Source organism: Neomonachus schauinslandi, chromosome 2 (genome assembly GCF_002201575.2).
Source record: "Neomonachus schauinslandi chromosome 2, ASM220157v2, whole genome shotgun sequence".
NCBI classification, from domain to species: Eukaryota; Metazoa; Chordata; class Mammalia; order Carnivora; family Phocidae; genus Neomonachus; species Neomonachus schauinslandi.
Genome location: NC_058404.1, coordinates 12,629,076 through 12,647,167, shown reverse-complemented (window position 1 = coordinate 12,647,167; position 18,092 = coordinate 12,629,076).

The window sequence follows — 18,092 nt, the reverse complement described above, 5'->3', positions numbered from 1 at the left end:
CCTCTCCGTCTGTCCCTCCCCCTCCCCATGCTGTCTTTCTCTCTCTGTTTAAAATAACTAAAATAAATCTTAAACAAAGGAGTATCATATGTAATATTTATAGAATGATTTTGCATATTTTAAGGCATTTTATAGTAATTCGTTAAGACATTAATTTGGAGTCATCATCAAACACAAGAAAACTAAGAGGATGGGTTGCTAAATTAGAAGGAAGTTGGGGTCAAAAGTCAAATTTTACTTCTGGTTCTTACCTGAATATGCTCTTTTGTCTTATTAAAATATGGATTGGAAAGAGACTAGCTACCATCTGAGTCTTTTTGAACTATTGTCTAAAGTTTATACTTTGGGACATGCAAAAATTAACCTTTATTTTTCAACAGGGTAAAAATGAGTCTAAGAATCTTCACGTTGAGCCAGAGTCCATGTGAGTTAATAATTATTATCTGTGTTTATACCAGAACAAGATAAAACCAAAAAAAAAAAAAACTTTCAACCCAAAAGATCAGAGAAGCTTAATATAGTACCAAATCATCCCTTGCTAAGAGATTCCAGATGGTAGGGGAATAGGGGCTGCAGAGGATGCTGGGTAAAGTGTATTGCCCTGAAAGTAATCACAGTTAATATTAACAGCATGACAATGGCATTGCTTTCACTAAAAATGCTAATAATCTGAAATGTTTGCATCGCTATACGATAGACTTTAAGTGTAACCTTCGCTTGTGTTAGAATCCTTTTGATCATGATAAACCTTATTTCCACTATTTCTCATTTTCTTTCATTTATGTGAAATGATTAGAAATACAAATTATATTCTATGGCTAAAGAACTACAGTTGCAAAGGTTATGCTTATAAGATTCACTTAAGTATGAAAATAGTCTTCACATATATTAGCTTCTTTCTCTAAAAAATAATTGGCATTTAGTTTTCCTCCTTATAATCCCAATGAGTCAACTTGATGACTGGACAATCTGTTGATGATATAAATGCAACTTTAAAATCTGGATCATATCTGAAATCAGTAAATGATGCTTTTAATATGGGATTTTAAAAATTGGCCCCTCTGGAGATTGAATTGAGATGGGAAGTGACCCAGACATACCTCTCATTGAAACTCTACCAGGAAGACTCTCATTGCACTGACGGAAACACAGTAGCTTACGAACTACTTAAGAGAGTTCTAATTTATAAATATATTTCTTAGGGTTCATTTTTAAATGAAATACTGTCAAAATCTCTTTTGTATCCTAGTCATCAAAGAATGCCAGTTAAATTTCAAAGAACTGAAAACAAACGAAATACATTAAATTCAGGAATAACACAAGCTTTCATGAGTGATGTTGACTCATTAATTGGGTTAGCATATGGACCCATTTAGAAGGCTATGTACTCTGCCAGCGGCCGACTCCCATCCACTCATGTCTGCACAAGAGTTGATGCGGGGAGGCCTGCTGACTCTCCTTACCATGCTTTTCTCCCTCCTGCCGTACAAATATTTGTCATCCTATTACCAACGGCATTTGCTCTTCATAGAGTGGTAATTATTACGCCAGTCAGAGGCTTGTTTAAAATATTTTGTTTAGTGCCGGTTTTTCCAAGGTCAAGTTGCTGTGATAAGTGGGTAGGGTATTTTGGATCAATCTGAACACTATTGAGAGGTCTGCCACATTCAGAGGTAAAAATAATTAGCATCCCATTCACGCTACTTCATCACAGTGACACAAGAACACTCCTTAAAACACATCTCTGGCTTTTGTTTTGTCATGAAATGAAGAGCTTTATACTTATTAAGAGGCTGCCTTCCAAGCAGAAGGCCAGTGAGAGAGAAGACCCAACGATGAAGAAGAGGAAAAAGAGAAACCGACCGGTAGTCTGGACCAAGCAAGGGGGAATGGAATTCATAGAGTTTTTTGAACCAGCGGCGATGTTTCAAGGTACGAGAAGGTCATATCAAAAAGGACAAGCAATGAAGAGATTCAAGGAGGCGGAAAGTCATCGTCAGGGAAGTAAGAAAGGGGAATCATCCCAGCAGCCACATCCTGGAGAGAGATGATGGAAGGGGGGGGCCAGGGAGCAGACACGATCCATAGCCAACTGCCTTCAGTAATTTTTATAAGGAAGAACTCACTAAAGCGGGAGCTATGCAGGCTGCACAAGGAGACAATGGCAATTTCATCATTTCTTTGTATTTAAAGAATAGTTCTAAATTCCTTCTGGATGAATGCTAATTGTATCAGGAGCTTTGGCAGTAAGTTTAGCCCACATAGTAAATGCATTGCAAATTCATTAACAGACTATTTCAAAGGAACACTTCTATCAGCTTTGGAACTATGGGGGGAAAAAATCATAGAAATATATTTTTTTTTTCCTTTAGTGTTTCTGGGAAAATAGTTTTTATAAAATATGAGAAACTTCTAGAAAAAAAAACAAAATAAAGCATGTGGTTATGGCTACACAAAGGTCAGTTGAACTTATAATATTTTGGGGGGGGGACCAGAACAGTGTAGCTTAGGGGTTCAGAATATGGGCCACCCTGTAGTTAGAGTCATATCTTGGCCTCATCGAAGTACAGTTGTGTGACATTAAGCCAGTTAGATCGCTTGCTAGTTCAGCTGCTTAAATGTCAAATAAGGATAATAATATGCAACATTTAGTCATTGTGAGAATTAAATAAGTTAATACCAATTTAACAATTGGAACTACACCCAGAACTTGGTAACACTTAATAGTACCTATTAGCCATTAATAATGTTATAAACCAAACCATGTGATTTGGGATCAACTCTGTTTCCTATCAGCACCAACAGTGAACAAATTTACACACACACACACACACACATATACACAGACACTTATGTATATGCGTATGTCTCTGCATGTGTGTGTACACAATAAAATGTTGATGATCACCCATACAACTCTTACTCTGTTATTCTGAAAATGCCATTGCTTTTAATGGTGGTTGTACATATATTTCATGTCATGATTGAATGTATCATCCTTTTCTTTTGATGACTAAAATACTAATAATTCCTTGCTCAAGTCATTCATTATCGGATTTCAGAGCAATATGAAAGGCCACAATCCCAATTGCTAAGCAAATTCTTGGTATGAGAATACAAAATTTAAATAGCACAATGTGGATAGGAGAGATAAAAGGGAGAACATTGCTGCAGGCCATCTTAATTCACTTTTTCCTTTGAGTCAGAAAGTGGAAGATGGAATGGTTGGGAAGCTCTTAGTTATAATGTCAACCAGTTAAAAGGGTCACATATAGAATTCCTGCGTGAAACTCTAGAAATCTTTTTTTTTTTTAAGATTCTTATTTATTTATTTATTTGAGAGAGAGAGAATGAGAGACAGAGAGCATGAGAGGGAGGAGGGTCAGAGGGAAAAGCAGACTCCCTGCCGAGCAGGGAGCCCGATGCGGGACTCGATCCCCGGGACTCCAGGATCATGACCTGAGCCGAAGGCAGTCGCTTAACCAACTGAGCCACCCAGGCGCCCAAAAACTCTAAAAATCTTTATGAGTGCTACCACTGGTGGCTAGAATTCTGATTGTCATTTTGCTTACTGAGGTGGTACTTGATAAAATCCAGGGCCTTCTGCCGGGTAACATCTACAACATGGTAAACATAACTACTTTCCCAGTGATCTTGCCCAGCCCATTCAGCTGAATTGGCAGGCACCGTGTCTGTTAATTTTCTGGATCTACCATATTCTTTGACATTGGTGTTGGACCCATGGTAGGGATTTAAAACATCCCTGACACTAAACCATGCTACTGTCAGGATCTCAAGGTAAATAGCCACTCCAGAGGTCTTGGTTAACTTTTTAATTACGTGGTGGGCTTTCCTCTAAGTATATAAGACACAATGAAATAAGATGAGAAGCTCAGTATGACTTACAAGGGAGTGCTATAAATCTCGAATGGAGAAATGAAGCATATTGGTAGAACCTAGCAGAGAGCCCAAGGAGAGTGTGGAAAAGAAAAGAAAATTTGGACTAGGAGAAGAAGGAACTCATAGAAATAATATGCAGTAATATCATCCCGCGTTAACCAGAGCCTGTCGACGGTTGGGCAGAGTGTTTCCATGAAAACCAATGAAATGCACCTATTTTTCTTCTCAGGACACAGACATAGGGAAATAGAACCAGGCCTATTAGTGTTCATCAGAAAGAAGAATATATGCAATGCTCTATTACAGAATTCCTGCGGTCGGCAAGGTATGTAACTAAGCGGAAGACAGGGTTCTCCGTAGCCACATGGTCCTATCCACTCCTCCTACGCGCTGGCTCACATCTAATCACGGAAGACGGAGCAGTGCCTTCTCTGATTAACTGTGGGCCCCCAGGACTGACAGTGGATAGCAGCTGTGACCACGAGGGCTCTAGTCTCTGTCACAGACTGTCTTCATAAGCCAGGCATGTCGGCGCCATAAACTGATGAGGTAAGTAGTGATTGAGGCTAAGTGGATCTTGTTAATTCAGCAACACTTTAAAATAATTGAACATGAAAAAAATGGCAAATTATAATCAAAGTCTTTTGGGAATCCATTTGAAAGCTACGTAATGCAACATTAGTTCATCATGACTAATACTATTATAATTAATATTAAGTGATAAAATAATGACTGGCTTCTTATTCCTAGTTTGAATTCTCATGCCAGAGAAGAGGTGCCTGGCATTTGACATTGGAGTGAGAGGTGGAGACAAAGGAGATGGAGAATGAAAGCAATCATTTTGTATTGCAATCTTTTCAACCCAGCATTTTCCTATTGAATTGCTTTGTGGGCTTATTCCGTTTGGTGGATCAGGACATTTTCCATTATGCCATAGTGTTCAAAACACAGAGACAATGGTAATAGTCTCCTGAAGTGAATTCTAAGGTTTCAAAGCCCAAAGTGTACGGGAGGCAATAACATGTTTGCTTTAAGAGCTTTGGAGATGTAAGTAGTGACCTTTGTGTTTCCAATAATGCCTGATAATTGAATGTAGACACTGCATATTGGAAAATAAGGTACTTGTAAGGCAAGGATCATATTCAACTGGCCCTTGTAATTGAGGGGCACAGTTTATCTGAGATTGTGAGCCCTGCCTCAAAGAACCTCAATAATCATAAGCAGTGGGGGATTAGCACTTACCGTAGCGAGGGCAGTACAATTCTTGGAGCAGGCCACTCAGAACAGAAATAAAGAAACAAACAGAAGCAGAGGATGCCCACATGACGTTACCCCTGGGAAAATGGGTGGCAATGCCCAGTTCCTGAATGGGGAATGAAAACCTGTGATGGTATCTGTGGTGTACTTTGGAGACTGATTATCATCTAACAAATAGCTGGTAGAAGAGAGGACTGGAGAAGCACAGAATGGAAAGCTAAATTAAGGGGGAAAAAATCAAATGCAAAATAAAACCAAGCAGACATGGTAAAAACAGGAGAGTGAGGACGTGTGACTCCAGTTTGTCTCCTCTCTTTCAAAGAGACTGAGCCTTTCTGGCCATAGAAGATGGCTTAAGTTCTTCAAAGTAGATGCTGACAGTCTACAATGATTTGTTTGTTTAATGACTATGATTTACCACTTCCCTGCGAGTCATTTATTACTATGACACATTTAGGTCAAGAGAAGTGAGTTCTCAGTTCAAATACAGGTCTCTGTCCTTTAGTGAACTACAGCAATGGATCTTACCCATTCAGCAATTTTAAACCTCAAGATATTAATAGGAATTTCCATCATGTGTCTCATATTCCATCCATATCCTTTTTCCTGATTGTACTTTATATTTTACTTTACTATGGTGTGCCAAATGGTTCAGCTTTCATTTAAACAGAATGGCTGAAGTTGCTTGTGGGTACACTTTAAAACAACTGGAAAAAAAAAAAAGCTACAATCTCTATTTTCCAATTTCATAAAACAGTCAACAGAGGTGTGTTATCTGCAAGTCCCATGTCCCTGCATCTGAATAAAAAAAAGTTCCTAAATATAAAGAATGAAATGTTGTGGTGGATTTCACAAGAGTTTAAATTCTGCTTTGTAACTGGACTGAGTGAGAAGCTTTACAAATGACCTTTTGAACTTTAGGTTATATCTTCTTTCCTTGAGTGCTCTTTCAGCTCTGGAGGTAATCACTATGACCCCAGATCATTCCTCCAGATTCTTTTGATTGTCTAAACTCCAGTGTCTTTACTAGTTCTTATGGGATCTTTGACCTCCTTGGCAGTGTCCTCAGTTAATTGGACCATAGTTTTGAGCTGTTAGCTTGACACCATGGGTGGTTGTTGTGCTTTTAAGAAACACAATGTCATGTTCCTTTCAGGTACAGTTATGAATTCATATTCTGCCTTACTAAAACCTCAGGATTTATTGAAACCTATCTAAGCAAACACTGTACACTAGTTAAGTACAGCAATGAACTCTCCATGGTCATAACTGAATACATGCAGCCCTTTCTAAAATGCCACACACACGGCATTGAATATCCTATCTTTATATTAAATTTCAAAGGTGGATAATGAGAAATAAAGACAGGATCTCTAGCATGTTATAATGTTTCAGTATATTGGAAAATATTCCAAAGCATGGTTATGTGTTTTTAAATAATTTTGTCAAGTAATAACTAAATTAGGATCCTCTTATAGAGTGATACAAAGTGAACAGATGTCATTCAGATAAAATACTAAGAACTTTAGAAGAGAAAGGCATCAACTTTCCAAAATGTTCCAACAAAAATCAGGTCAGTTTATATTTTAGTAATTATCTGTAAATAAATAATTTTGTCTGATATCATCTGCAATCAACCAAAACTTCATCCATCATGTCCAGAAAGAAAGAACTCCAGCCCTGGGGAAAAGGTGTAGCCATTGGTCACAAATGACACTAGAGAATATGGAATTTAGTATAAGCCAGGCGGTCTTTCTAGAACGCTAATCTACGTAGAACGCTAATCTACCCAATTACAAAACCAAGTTCTTTCTATGCTATGCAGTCACATGAAAACAGTCTTTTTTACAATTTTCTTTATACGCCAACTTAGGTCATTCCTCCTACCCCTTAGGAGAAATATGGATAATCAAAAGACTGCATTCCTCCCTTCCTTTTTCCCTCTCCTCCTTCCTTCCTCCCTCCCTCTTTTTTCCCCCCTCAAACACCTTCAGAATTAAAACAAAATTATAGGTATAGAAAGGATCTTCGAGACAAGCTAATCCATCACTGTAATTGTACAGATAAGGGGAGGCCAAATAGGATTAGCAGCTTGCTCAAAATTCCACAGGTAATAAGATTCAGAATCTGAATATGTATCTTCTGCTTTCTGGTACACTGTTCTTTCTCTTATACCACACTATCTGATATATTAAATTTCTTTTTTTAAAAGAACATTTTTTAAAGATTTTATTTATTTATTTGAGAGAGAGAATGAGATAGAGAGAGAGCACATGAGAGGGGGGAGGGTCAGAGGGAGAAGCAGACTCCCCGCGGAGCAGGGAGCCCGATGTGGGACTCGATCCCCGGACTCCAGGATCATGACCTGAGCCGAAGGCAGTCGCTTAACCAACTGAGCTACCCAGGCGCCCTGATATATTTAATTTCTCACAGGTTTTCCAGTGTTTATCACTAGAAGAAACACTCCCAGCCGTACTTTGGGCCATTAGTTAGTCTAGCATTTTCCTTAAAGTTCCCTTTGACGTGTAATACCCATAACTGCACTCCCAATTACACAACTTCCCAGGACAACGTCATGGGAGGGTGTCTGTGGAAAGATTGGGGACCAGAGTTTGATTTCAATTACCCATCTAATCAATATTTAAATAATTATTTATTGAGCATCCACTGTGTATCAGGCATTGTTCTAAATGTCAAGTTAGAGCAATGGAGAAAAACCATTGTTTTTGGATCATATATTCTTACAGGAAGATAACACCCAAGCTAATAGATAAGGAAGGAAGAAGGATAAAAAGAAGGAAAGAAGGAAAGAAGGAAGGAAGGAAGGGAGGGAGGGAGGGAGGGAGGAGTGAGTCAATTAAATGGTGGTAACCTGATAACTATATGGAGAGAATTAAAGCCAGGCAGGGCATTAGGGAGCACAGAGAGTATGGTTACTATTTTATACAGTTGTTCAGAGAAGGCCTTAGTGATAGGAACCATTTGAAATGATGACTGAAGGAAAACAGGAAGCCGTACAAAGATCCAAAGGAAGGATGCTCTAAGTAAAAGGAAATAAAAGGCCTGGGGCAGGGATGGTCTGAGCATATTCTAAGAATGTTCTAGGATGCTAGTAAGATAGGATCCAAGAGAATGAGAGGAAGAACTGTAGAGGGTTTAATGAGAAATATATATTGGAGAGAGAAGGTATGTGGGCAGAGATAGGTCTTTGAGAATCTTATAGATCATAGAAAGGACTTAAGTTTTAATTACTGTGAATTCATCTATAGAAATGCAAAAGAAGCAAAAGTCTAATTAAATGGCTATTGTAATCCATCAAAAGTTGACAGTAGCTTGGACAACGTAAATAGATATGGGAATATCTAGATGTGGTAGGGTACTGATTCCATTTTGAGGGTAGAGCCAACAGGACTGGTTAGTGGTCTGGATTTGGGATGTGAGTGAGAAGAGTCAAAGAGATGCCCATATACTTCCAACTAGATACACCAAGTAGGACATGGGATACATGAATGTGGGGTTCAGGAGAAAGTTTTAGACTACAGACGTAAATAAAGTTGGGCATCATCATCTTTACATGTAATTTAAAGCCATGAGATTGGATCCTATCACATAGAAAGACTCAACACAGAGAAAACATCCAAAGATTAAGCTTGAGGACACTCTATAGTATAGACATCAGAGAGACGAGGAGGAAAGAGCCAAGTAAGCAGAGAAGGAAGGGCTATGAGATGGGAGGACAACCATGAATGAGTGGTGTCCAGGGTACCAAGCCGACAAGATTAAGAGGAATAGAACGAGTAGGACAACAATGGTGGGCTGCATGGGCGGTTTTCAAACAGTGTTAGTGCTCCTGCCCAGAAAGTTTGGTGGAATGATGGAAGCAAGGCCTCGTGTTTTGTGTATTCAATAGAAAAGGGGAACACAGGGATGGGAGATAAGCATGGGATCCATTACCTATGATACATCCTGTGTAGGGTGGGTGAGGAGGGCTTCTTGGAGGAGGCAAGACCAAACGGGGCCCAAAACTTTGAACAAAACCTGGACTGACAGGGAATCATCCTGATGGCAGCAATGCTTCAGGTAAATTGAGATGCTTGAAGAAACTTCACTCATGGAAGGTACCAACCATGCCAGAGTGATGGCGCCTCGGTGGATATGGAGGTTGGTAACCGAGATAAAGTGTGGTCTATGGCAGTGGCAACTGGAATAAGTAATAGAAAGCAAAGACTGGGCAGACTATCTTGGAAGTTTGTGTGGCAGTATTTGTTAACTTCTAGGATACACAGAGTATGAGATGAGGAGGGCATTTTCAGCCTAAGTGTGTGACGTTCTTGTTGATGCCATTAATAGATGCAATAAACAGGACCTGCTAACCAAGGAATTTGGGTTGAAACTAGATTTTCCCTCAGCCTGTGCTGCTAACAAGGTTGGTGCCATTTATCTGTTCTCTCTCCTCTCCCTGTTTTCACTCTCACTCTTGACTTGAGTTTCTCATCATATGCTGAGTTAGAGTCTGAGATCCTCTTAGCTGCCGTAATCCACCATTTCAGTTACCATGATAAAGATTTTGATCTTAGCCTATTGAGTCTGAGATGTCATCAAGAAATCAAGCAAATGTTCGAAGGTCATACAGAAAACGGCTAAGAACAACTTCTAAAAGTGGCCAAAACTTAAAGAACTGAGGATCAAGTAGCTAGAGCATAGAAGGATCTAATTTAGCTCCTGGCTGTGGAGGAGAAGCTAGTTACAGCAGAGACTTTCTGGAGCTAGAAAGGGGTTTATGCCTGGCAGCCAGAAGCAGCCTGGGAGCCTCCGGTGGCACTCCGCCATGTTTCCCTTCCAAGGTTTGCACTCTGTGCCAGTATACACAGAGTCGCTCGGCTCCCCCTGGAGAAGCAGAGCCTTGGTTCCTCCAGGCATACTTCTACAAAAGCCTAAGCTCATACATGTTTGAGCATCAGGCTGAAGTGTTTATAAAAAGAAGTTTTCTCACCAAATACGGAGGTTCAGTGGCCTATCTTATTTACTTCTTAATCTGTATGGATCCACGCCAGATCCTTCCACTAACTCTAGTGGGGAACATATCCTTGGAGCCAGGATGCCTAGAACATAGTAGGTGCCCAACAAATATTTGTAATCCCCTGGCCAGCTTGCTCAGAGGGGATGGATACTGAGATTAAAGAAATGTGCTGCTTCCTCACATGCTTTAGGTAGAAGGTTGGAAATAAATGAACAACAACAACAAGAGCAAATAGAGACAATTCCCTATTTCTGCATATAATGCTTTCTAGAAAATATATGTAAAAGACAAATAATAGATACATAGATCCACAGAGCACAGAAAGTCCTTTTTCAGCAAAGCTGAATACACACATACATTTATTTCCTAATTTGAGATCATCTTGAGATATAATTTCAAATTGATTTATTGTGTTGTGTGTCCTTCCTGATGTTGTTCTTTGCGCGCCACCCTTTTATTCACATGGTTGCCCATGTCAGGCCCAAGGAGAGGTTGAATCTAAAGGCTTCCTTACCCCTTTAAGCACACAAAAACAGTCCTGTCTTTGTTTCTATGACATTGTATTTATAAAAACAGCTATCCCTATTGCTAGCATCTACCTTTCATTTCAGCTTTCCACTCTTACTTCTAAATAAGGACAAAACGTAACTGAGGAGTCAAGTCGCGCACAGGAACTGCTACAGAGATGAGTATGGGTGTGCTGGTGAAATGGGGCTGGTGGCTGGCAGGAGCCTGCCGGAGATATCGAAATGATTGTTCATCAGTCCACGCACAAATTCCAAACACACACAAGAAATGCAGCATTGTGGGTGGAGGGGGGAATCTAATGGGCACAAGCACTTCTAAAGGTAAAGTATGAAAGTTTGGGTTTGCTTGTGAAATACAAGGCATGTTAGCTTTATAAATCTTGTGCAGTTGGAAGATTGAGGCAAGGTACTAACATTTCCTGTGTACTTAACTGGGTAGTGGACATAGTACATAGTAGTACATGTATATATTACATGGTGGAATATATACATATATATATATACACACACACACACACACATCTATATGTCCATATATGTGCAAAACCTCATTTACTCTCTTCACTGATCCTGTGACGTATTGCAATTTCCATTTTGCAAATAAAAACACTGAAGTTCAAAGGCATTAGTAACATGCCCAAAGTCACACAGACTATCCACGGTGAATCTGGGGGATCAGTACTCTGTCAGAGGCACTGCCAACTTCAGGGTATTTTGGGTGATCTATAACATAACCCCAAAGCACTAAGATTTTGTTACAGGAGTTCTTGTCTTCAGGCACTTTGATCCTTGGGATTTTGTCATGCTGTAGTGATTTCCTGGCAGGGAAGAACAATTAGGTTCTGTGAAATACCCTGGCATCTGTCTATCCCCCATGAATAGAGCACAACATAGCCCCCTCCACTACCATCACTGAAGACATACTAGGTTTAAGGCTAATATGTTATTTTAATAGTTAATTCTGGAAACCCACCAAGAGCAGCCATCATTTGAATTTGGCATGATTTCATCGATGCTTGTTGCTCATAATTGCATTATTCTCCAGATGTTAACATATTTTTCTGTGATGCTAATTTTTCTTTTGCCAATTATTTCTGTCAGAATTGTAAGACAATTCTCTTTTGGGTTATTTATTTGTACATCTCTTCTACTAAAATGTAAGTTCCACGAGGGTACAGATCTGTGTTTTACTCAGTGATTATAATTTTAGAATCCTAAACCAGTACCTGGTGTAGAGTATATACCCAAGAAGTATCAGTTGAGGGAATATAAATTTTACCCATAATTTTCCTGTTACATGGATGCTGTTGAAGTGGAATGCTTAAAAATACTTAGAATGGGGGCGCCTGGGTGGCTCAGTCGTTAAGCGTCTGCCTTCGGCTCAGGTCATGATCCCAGGGTCCTGGGATCGAGCCCCGCATCGGGCTCCCTGCTCTGCAGGAAGCCTGCTTCTCCCTCTCCCACTGCTCCTGCTTGTGTTCCCTCTCTCGCTGTGTCTCTCTCTGTCAAATAAATAAATAAAATCTTAAAAAAAAATACTTAGAATGTTAGATGATTGAAAAAAAAAAGTCAGCTCTTGTGTTTCTACGTGTAGATCATCTAGTGGAAACTTGGAATCCCAGAATAATGGACTTCTTGGATCTTATTGCTGAGTGGCTCTCAGGACCATCCTGCGTGCTGGGCTCTGAGAAAGCTAAACATTTTTTGAAGCAACAATGTCCTTAGGAAAAGACTATGGCTAAAAATAGCCTTATATATTTTCAATTAAAAACAGTACTCCGAATAATCCACTTTTTATTATCTATCTCACCTCTCCAGTCTGTGTGCTTCATTAACTGACAATTTGTTATCTCTATTTTTAATCACCCCATACAAGATGGAATTAATTTCTCTTAAGCCTTCTTTCATTTTCTTGGCTTAAATGCATAAATTCTTAATGATTTAAAAATATGGTTCCTGTTAGTAATTTTTTTTGTCTTTGGAGGTGAGCCTTGGGAGGCATTTTTGTTCTTCTTGTTCAAGTTCGAGACTGTCCATTCTCTGTCCATACGAGCAATAGCAACCCACATGATATTGGGCATGAAGTATTTGAGAAGTTGCGTTCAGAACTGCTGCTGCCCGGAGGGTGGTAAATGATAGTATGTGAAGTGTCACGGTGCTGGGCAAATAGGGAATTCATTTTCAATTTGGACCCCAAGCAAGAAGAGACTTTTCCCTGCCAAAGGGAGTTTCAAACCCTCATGAACAGAACGTGGGCAAGCAGACTCAGCCAGTGGAGGAAGAAAGGGCATCCACCAGGGGGACGCTGAGCCCGTGCCCAGCACTCAGATTAGTGGACTGGACCACAAAGCAGAGCAGTTGCTAATAAGGTCAACAACTCAATCCTTTAGCAACCCAAGCTTCTTTTCGGAACAAACTGTGAGCAGAGATTCAAGTGTCCTGAATCAAGAAGTGGTCACTTCAACATGGATTGGAGACCAGAGCGAGGATGCAGAACAGAAACCCTTCTGTGCTTCCTTCCTGAGGATGGCCCGAAGACACATGAACCAACCCAATGGGCATCCTTTGAGTGTTGCAGGTAGGCTCCCTGTTCGGTAGAAAGTGTGCAATGAAATAACCTCTGAGACCTGGATAAACTCCTGGATGGCGTAGGACAAGCCCACCTTCACTCACTGCCTCAAGAATATTTGCCCAAAATAGTCGTATCTACATAGGCAAAAGCTTTTCTGAGCATCCTCTGCTAGGTCAGTTCAGCTCAAACTTGCACGTGCATGGGAATCCCCCGGGGATCTCGTGCCACGCAACTTCAGATTGAGTAGGTCTAGGATGGGGCTTTAGGTACTGCCTTTCTAACAAGCTCCCAGGTGATGGGTGCCAGCACAAGGACCACACCCTGAATGGCAAGGCTCTAGATGATGCGATCTGGCGCACAGACACAAAAACGATGCCGCTGATCATAACTTCATACCGACGTGGACGTTACCTCCTCACGAGGCGGTGCTTGTTGGTGGTGTTGGGAGGCGTGGTGCCCCGACTCCCATATCCTGAAACTAACTTTTAATAACACCTAAGGAGGTTTTTGGTCCCCGCTGACTGCGTGCTTGTTTCCGCCCTTTTAAAATAGCCCTGGATAGCTCTGGTTTTGAGGAAACAAAGGAAGTCACACGCCTTGAAATTCCTGTGGCTGTCTTGAAGACGGCTGCTCTGTTTCCCGAGCAAGGAGGAGGAGAATAACATATGGCTATATTGCGGGGCTGCCCATGCCATCCCCGGAATTGCCAGACCACGTTAGAAGGTGCAGCAGATGGCCAGAGCAGCAGGACGTGCCAAATGACGCGCTCCAGAGCCCCTCTACGAGGTGCTCGCTCTGGTGGCGCTAGCAGAGCTCAAGAAGATGCTTCCGGCCTTTCACAAAGACAAATTATCTGATTGCTCTTCAGATGGTGTATCAAAATCGAGCGTATAGGGTGGATGATTTACCTCTGTTATGCACTGGCAATTCTACATTGTATGGGGGGCGGGGAAGAAAAACTTCTTGAAAGTCTTCAAAATAGGAACTTTCTTTGCTGCGTTTGGGCAGAAAGGGCTATTCTCTGATGATTTCATCCCTCACTACTGAGAAAATGAGCCCTATGTCCTGTTGTCAATGTGATCTTGACCTCTCTCTCTCTAGTCTCATCTTTCTCTAATGTCCTCTGGAAGCCTTCTGTTCTGGGCAGCAAGGTAGCACCCTCCTGTCATGACTTCTCTTTCCCGGCTACCATGAGTTTCCTCTCAAGTTTTGTACCATTTTCCATCAGGCTCTGTCCTGCCTTTTTTAAGGATTTCAGTTCTACTCATTCTTTAGGACACATTCCATATACCACCACCTCCTAAAGATCTCCCTTAGGCTTTCCAACCAAAAGTTGACATTGCCTTCCTCTAGGCTTCTTGTCAGATTCAATCATTTGGCAAGGAAGAGTGTCTCTTTATTACAATTCATCTTTCTCTTATTTAATTTTTCAAATGGGTACGATTTCTCTCCTTATTTAACCTATAAGATTCTTACAAACAGCAAACATCCTTAGAATTTTAAAATCTGTGACAGTGGATAAATGCACTCATACTTAGGTTTTGAAGTCAACTGTGTAGAAGGTACGGGGACCTTCCACCCAAAGGCCCAGGTCACCAAATCCTTGCTCAGAACTCCAGTGCTCATGGATACAACACCAAAGGTAACAGTAGAGCTTCCAAGGCTAATGTCCATATTTTCTTTACTCACTACAATGAAACAAGGACATGCTCCTCCTCTCTTCTACTCTAGCCATTCCAACGATTTGCTTCTTGTTGTTCTATGGAGTGGAGTGTATGGGGTCATCTGTGTTTACTCCCGGAGTAGCTGAAGCTGCTCAGTCTCACGCCTCACACTCTTATGATTACTCAGTAGACTTGTTCTTCTAAGAATTCTATAACTTGGGTCTTGATTTGTGTAGTGTACATTTGATTTAAATATATATATTTAACTAACTAATACATATATTAACTAATTATATATTATATATATTATATAATTAGCTATATATATATTATATATTAACTAATACATATATTAGTTAGTTAGTTACCACAGTAATGCTACAGAAAGCCATTATTTTGTTTTGAATCAAATTTGAAATCCTTCCTTGGAATGAGCCTCCACTCACTTCAAGCCAATTGGCTTAATATCTCAATCACCCAGTCATTCTACACAAGTCTTTTCCAAACTGTGCCATATTCTTGGAATGCTCTCTCTTTCTGTCTGCCAAGTTATCTCTCTTTCATCATCCAAATAGCTCATGCCATCCCACCTCCTCTTCACAGTCTTCCAGAACTATTTGGAAAAGGTCTAATGTCTTCTCTCCGCACATTCGGTGTGAGCATTAGCCACTTAAGGCTCTCTCAGTCCTCACTGCTCTACTGATGTACTAATTCTTGAAATGGACACCAAGTATATACTCTACTGTGAATTTTTCAATGGTTTTCTTTTTTTTGGGGGGGGGTGTTTTTTTTGTTAGTTTGTTTGTTTTGCATTTGTATATGCTGTCTTTAAGTCCAGTTATTTTTAGTCCCATGATCTACTTTTGACAGATTCTACAGAAATAAGACTATAACCAAAGCCCTCTGCACAGTGCCAAGTGTAACATTATGTAGAAACAGATACTTAATACATAAAGAGATTTCTGAGATTTGATTTTTTTAATGTACAAAGAATATGGAACATATTTAATATTTCACAAATCCACTAGGACCTGCCAGAAGAACTCTTTTAGCCTTGGGCAAGGATGGCAATTTCCATGGGGGTTTATTTCTCAGATGACAAATGCAGTTGCTGCATTGGTGGTAATTGTAGGCAGTACAAAGGGGAATTAATAAGATGCTCTCAGGGCTGAGGGACAAGATCATGAAAGGTCATTCTCTGAGAGCAGAAACAAGTAGGAACACTGAATGGCTTTGAGTTGCAAGCTAAGAGCTTCCCTTCTTTTAGGGAAGTCTGAAGAACATGCTGCTAGCAAGAATTGGGAAATCACCTTAGACTTGGCAAATACCTCTCATAGGGTGGATGCTCAATGTGGGTTTATCAAATGGAAAAATGAAGAATCGGCTATGTAAAGAACCATGATGTAAATGACAATCCAACTGTCACATTCCAGCCAATCTAGCTGAGGAAATAACTCGCTGACTGAATTTTGGGGGGACAGTCTGAAAGGTTACAACATGGACCAAGGAGGATCAGGAAGTGTATGTGTTTATCCAGCAATAGTCAAAAAGAAAAATCCTCTGATTATTTGCAGCTTTGGGTACATAACTTGCAGGGCCCAGTACAAAATGCAAATGGAGGCCATTTTCAAAATTATTAAGGATTTCAAGATGGCCACGGCAGAGGATGAACTAACCACGGGGTCCTTATAAGGATAGGACCCTGTGAGACCTTCCATGCTTTCTGTGTTGTGGAGATGTCCCTGTCCACTGGACATGATTAGTGTGACTACAGATTGTGAGCACATTGAGGTCATTGGGCTAATCCAAAGTCTGCACAAAATCTCTCCCCCTTCACAACCAATCTTTGCTTAAACAAAATACATTTTGGTTATAAGCTCCATTTTCTCAATGACTCGATACCATAAAGGGTGATGTCTGGGCAAGAAGAGCTCAATTTTATCGCATTTGGTACCTCTTTCCCTCTTCAGATCAATCACCTGAGATTGTCATTAGCATACTTCTTTGGTCTTTGTTCTCTTTGTAGCTGGAAGATCTTGCAGAAAAACCCTCAAACTACCCGTCCCTCCATTTTTATTTTTTTCATCTGTACAAAGGGGCTAATAAACTTCATCTCTCAGGTTAATCAGTATTTCCGGAAGTCATGCATGTGAATTCTCTGGTATATACTAGTTCCTCCCTACCCTCCTTTTTGGCCTCTGGTTCTCTGAACTCATGGCCCCGCACAGGAGTCTATCAACTGGTACTGGATGAGTAACCAAGCTTCTGGGTGTGGCCTGCTGAGGGTACGCCCTGCACCCCGATGATCAATCTGTGAGGGATGCGCGCGGGCCTCCAGCGGGCCCACTGCCTCTCGCTGATACTGCTTAGCTGCAACAAAAGCTCTCCATGAAAGTCTGCAGACTTTGTAGCTAGGGAAGAAGAGGATGGGAGAAAAGAACCAGAGCCCAAGACCTTTCTGTCTTGCTTCTCATTATATGGGTACTATCACCCTCAGTCTACTAACAACCGATTTTATCCCAGGGAGGAGACCCAGATGAAAGAACAGTGGGGACTGGGTGAGGAGAAGTACATAGAGAGATGGAAAACAGATCCAGCACTTTGACAAGCTGGATGCAAAGATGCTCTAGTCTATTTGATCAAAGTGGGGGAAAAAACACTTTTGTCAAACCGTCTGCTTTGTTTACGGGCAATGCCACTCTCACACATCATTTGCCTCTTTGCATTAATGCGCTGTCTACATTTTTTATTCACTGTTGGATGATCAGTGTCCAAAGCGTTTTTTTTTTTTCTCCTACAGATTTATTTAAATATGCCGAACTCTTAAGCAGTCAGCTTACAGCAACTACTATAATCTCTTCTTCTTTACTCATAACCAAAGACACATATCACACAAAGAATAACAAAAGTATGAGAAGGATTAGGAGAATGTGGTGTCACCGTGAACAAAGTACAGCTAGCTTTGTGCTTTAAAAATAATGGCTTTTCTGTCTCATGGGCAAGGAGAAATAACTTTTCCACCACATAATAAACTTATTAGCCTTTCCGACCTCATCATTCCTACCTTAACTTAGATACAGCATCAAAGACAAGAACATCTGTTTGACAGTAATATTTTCCAATTCAGCTTTTTAACATTCACCGCTGCTGCG